The sequence below is a fragment of the Sapajus apella genome, unplaced genomic scaffold (genome assembly GCF_009761245.1).
Source record: "Sapajus apella isolate SASKATOON/1434 unplaced genomic scaffold, GSC_monkey_1.0 scaffold16, whole genome shotgun sequence".
Lineage (NCBI taxonomy): Eukaryota > Metazoa > Chordata > Mammalia > Primates > Cebidae > Sapajus > Sapajus apella.
Genome location: NW_022436956.1, coordinates 23,933,590 through 23,938,828, shown reverse-complemented (window position 1 = coordinate 23,938,828; position 5,239 = coordinate 23,933,590).

Sequence of the window (5,239 nt, the reverse complement as noted above, 5' to 3'; positions counted from 1 at the left end):
TGAGATTTCATAGCGGTTCATTTATTGCTTTACACTTACATGGGGGGAAATGAAAAATACAGAGAAGTACAGGGCAATAAATAAAAATTATAAAAATCTCAAGCTTCAGAACACTCAAGGGTAATTTGAGTTATAGCCATACGCAACAAAATAGGGATCATTACATGAATTTAACACAATGTGTACAAAATAATAGGCATATTTACTCAATAAATAATTTTAATGAGTGGATAAGCACGTTCCATTTTACATACATTTTCAGTGAATATTGCAATATGAGTATTCTCACATTCTTAAATATTTTTCATGCTTGATTAATATTTCATCATACTTATGCATTATAAATCTTTTGTCTATTTTTATCTATTCTATTATTAGTAGGTACTTAATTTCCCCTAATTTTTAGCTAGTTTAAACAGTGCTGTTATAAGGTCTTTTTTACCTTAATTTTATTTTCATAATTTTATTTTCATAATCTTTTTAATTTACATAATTTATTTTTCAGATTTCTTTAGGATAGATTCCTAGAGATAGAATTATTTGACCAAAAGGTATGAATTCTGCTAAATTTCTCAATAGTTACTGTCAAAGTGCTTTCAAAAATATTGGTAATAATTTATATTCTCACCAGAGATTATGCGAATTCTTGTCTCACTGAGGCTTCATTAGCATGGTTTATTGTCATGCTTTTAACTCTGTCAATCTTGTTGACATTTTATTCCATAAAAATTAATTTGTTAAATATACATGTTATTTTGATTTGATATTAAATATTTTTTTCACACTTCTGTGGCCACTTCCAGTTATTCTGTCGTAAACCGAATTACTGGCCATTGCTGGTTGCTTTTTTCTACTAGGGAGAGAACTACACAAAGGCATGGACACCAGGAGGCAGGGGTCATGGAACACCTTTCAGGCTGTCTCAGCCCTCTCAACATCAGTTTAGGACTCTTAGGCTCACTTACCCCTGAGCATAAAAGTGCTGACATTTAAAAGGCCAAGAGGAAAAATATGTTTTTAGAGAGCTGTTAAGGTGCTTTGTGTCTCCCATTCTACCACCCCTCTAGAGGGTATGGGACAGAAGGATTTCCCCTCATCATCAGTCAAGGGAGAGTGAGGGTTCAAGGAACGCCACTCAAAGAGCATGGTATGCACTCTCTGGAGTTTAGGGAGCAAAGGTTATGAAGAGCTGAGCCTAGGAGCTGCCTAAGGAGACGTAAGAGAGAGGGCAACCTCAGCTTAACCACACCCCTCCTGCATGGGAAGAAAGGAGCATCTCACAGATGGAATGGGGGCCACGTGGAGGTGGTCTCACTCCTGCATAGGATGACTGCAGGGACGGGCGATCTGCACTGGAAGAGCTGACTGCCAGATGCCCAGGGGCTAGGGATGAATCAGAGGTGGCTGTTGGAGGGACACCACTGCACATGTTAAGAACCCACTCTATATTTTTATATCATGTTTACTTATGCTTACAAATATATGCTGAATTACTTGTGAAGAATGCAATTGAAGCTATTTTAAATGTTTTTATTTGTAAGACATTTCTTATTAAGAAATTGGTTATTATGCTTACTGTTTTAATCTGGTGGTAAAGGTATTTTAAGAATTTGCAAGTACTTTGATTTTCAAAACCGAATGAGAGAGAAAATTGTATAACCATCCTGCTCTTCCTTTAGTGCAATACAATAAAACTCTGAAAAAAAAGAGAACCCACCCTCTGAGGGCTCCAAATGGTGGTCCTTCCAAAAACCCAGGAGAGTTACTTCTGAGAGAAAGAATCAGCATTGGAGACAAAGACTCATCAGCTCACCCAGAGGGCACCAATTGGTAATCATCACTGTGCAGGTGGGCAAGGCTTTTCCTGTTTCCCCATCTCTCCTCCGCCTCTCTCTTTAAGGAGCCAGAGCATGCAGTCAACCGAATAGAAGTTGTTCCCTAATAGCCAGGAAGCCTAGGGCATTCTTTGCCTTTATTGATGCAGAATTTTTGCTCCTTAGTTCAGCTAAAACGGGTTCTTGTGTGGACACAGCAGACACACTAAAGAGTGAGGAGAGCAGAATTTATTGGGTAAAAAGGGAAAAGTGGGGGGAAAACACTCAGCAAAGCTAGAGGGAGTCCTGCCAATGAGCTCTCACCTCACAAATTGATTACCAGATCTCTTCAGGAGCTGAAGAGGCCAGCCTCCTGCCCCCTGCACAAGGGGAGAAGTTTCCATGGCTTCACCCTGTTCCCCCAGTATGCGTGCGGGCATTATTCAGAATCTGTCAGGAAAGGGTAGGAGATTCTCTGGGGACACCCCTTATCTGCCTCCTGCATCTATCACTGTTACTGCAGCTTTCTGGCCCTCGTTGAGGGAGGAAGGAAAATACAACTTTAAATGAAACAAACAGTTTTAATTTTAAACTACACTCGATATTATAACCACTAAAATCAGAATGTTTTCTTATCATTAAAGTGACCAAAATGCATTTTTAAAAATCTAAATGTTACTGGAAACCTTAAAACCTGTCCATATTTTCATCAAGGGATGAGAAAGCAATAGGGTGAAGGGTTAGCAGTGAGAAAGAACAAGGTTATCTTATCCTCACACTCTACCAGGTTGAAGTCAGTTGAATATCTGGTAGAAGGATATCAGACATTTCTCTCTGTTTAAAAAAAATATTTTTCTTAGGTATTCTAATCTGTTTCTTTTTCTAGATGAACTTTAAATTAAAAAAAAATCCATATTAAGGTTTTTATTGGAGTAGACCTGGATTTGGTTTGGAGAGAATTTCCTCTCTAGAACATACATTCTGGAATATGGTACCTCTCCTTTTTATTCTATTCTTTTTGGATTTCCCAGTAAAGTTTAACAATAGTGATCTTCATTACATCCTCTACATTTGTTATTGGGTTTAATCCTCCAAATTTTATGGTTTCTTTTTACCAGTGTTTTTGTTGTTGCTACTGGGAATAGAATATTTTTCTTTCAGGTCTTAAAACTGGCTCTTGAGTTTTAAAGGTAGCAATCCGTATACTTATATTTTAACTAATCACTTTAATACATTTTTATTAATTTAAAAGTTTTATTTGATTATCTCATATTCCCTAGGTCTGTAGTTAAAGCATCTGCAAATAATGGTACGTATGTCTCATTTTATAGCTTTCATCTCTGCACTGCATTTTACTGCATTGTTAAAAATTCATTAAAAAAATATCACTGGTGATATAGATCAGGGTAGGTATTATACTTGATTTAAACTGGAATTTTTTTACTGTTTCAACATTGAGAATGATGTTGGCTATTGTCTTTAGAAAGATGTCCTTTGTGTGTTAAGAAAATAAAATATTATTCTTAGTTTTACAAAAATAGCATCAAGAATGGGTATCTAACTATTTCATTTAAAAAAAACCATCAAATAAAGATATTTCAACACCCCAAATACCAACTCTTTTGAGTGTCCGTGTTCATGCATAATTTAAGCTTTATATTTAAAATGTTGTCTATATGCTATGTTTTGCCTATAATAGAGATATAAAACATTGTCACCTCTTACAGATTTTTAAAGCCTGATAAAAACTAATCAGTTAACTAACAGGAATATTAATCACTAGAATTATATATATGTTCGTTTTTCAGCATAGGAGAAATGAGAGATTTTTTGAAGAATTCTAAAATCAAGATAATAACAGCTAAGATTTTAATCTTGTAAACATTTAGAAAAGAATGAGGTAATCACCAGGAGACAAAATATATTCTCTGTGAATAACACATACCAAATGAACCAACCTAATTGTCTTTTTTTTTTTTCATAAAGTTATTAAATGAGAGGAATTCAGTAAACAGATTGAACCAGGATTTCACAAATTCATGTATTTGGTAAAGTCTCTCTTGATGTCCTTCTAGGTAAAATAGTGAAATGTAGACGGTAGCATAGGTTTCGAGCTATTTGAAATTAGGGTATAAAAGTGGCTCTGTGTTCTGAGGAGGAGTTAATCCAAGAGGCTCTTAATTCTTGCTATAAATATTTTTATCATTTATCAGGATGAAGGCCTGCATGTAAACTTCAAAATGTCACAAAGCTGGAAAAGAGAAGAAATCAAAAGGCCAAAAATATCAAAATTTTAAGTGATCCTAATAGCTTGAAACATATGGCAGAATTAAAAAAAAAAAACGTAATATAGTAAGTGAGTTCTTACATAAATCTATCATACAAGTATAGGATAAGGGGACTTGACTGGCTTGGCAGCTGCTCACATCAACACTGTAAAGAAAAAGTTTTCTAAATGTCTTATAATATGAGACTTCTGGTCAATATAGAGTGGTCTGATATGGGTGTCCTAGGTTGGTTCCCCAGGAAGCAGACTGTGATGCAGAGGTTAGTAAATGATGCTTCCCAGGAGAGCCCTGGAAATCAGCCTTCCTGAAAGCATGGGAGGGAAGCAGGAACAGGCAAAGAAGGAAATCAAGCTGCGATGCAGGTTCAGGGACCGCCACGATTGAACTCATGGTAAGTTGAGAACTAGAACGACTCTTCAGAATTGTCCTGAGTTGGGCCAAGATAGCCTGGCCTTTATGCTCCTGCGTTAATCAGTCACTGGATGCAGGCTGCCTACGGAAAGAAAGGAGCCTGACCTTGGACAAGGGGGCTCCCTGCAGCTGAGACAATCCCCAAAGGGTCCAACAGCTGAGCACTATCTACAGACAGCACAGCCAGCAGCTGGGTCAACAAATCCTTCAGTGAAGGGGTTTCTGGGCCATGCATCACAGTGTTCACCACAGTTGGAAACCCCAGTGCCTGCTCCAAACCCATTGAAATGCTGGGGGGAATATATTTTTTAAGATGTTTTTAATATATGGTTAAGCATCAAAAAGCAAGAAAGGATGCCAAAAATGAAGAAAGAACGAACAGGCAAGGTACAAGAACTAGACATATGCCTGAAAACAATATGGTTTCAAGTCCATTGAGAAGGAAATTAAGACTTTAGGCTCTATTCCCAGTCATCCACCAGAAACAAGAACCCCAAACTCATGCCACTTGTGAGTATGTGGCCCACATTTTTACTAGCCTCAAAGTGAGACAACCCTAAAATGAGATAGCAACATAAAAATGGATCTAAAATTGGTTCTATGTAAAAAAAAAGTTCAGTAGAGAATAAATTCAAAAACACCCCATAAGATTTTCCCACCCTTAGTGCACCTGAGAGTCCCATGATAAAAACACCAGATGAAGATGAGCTCACACACGCAGTGAGG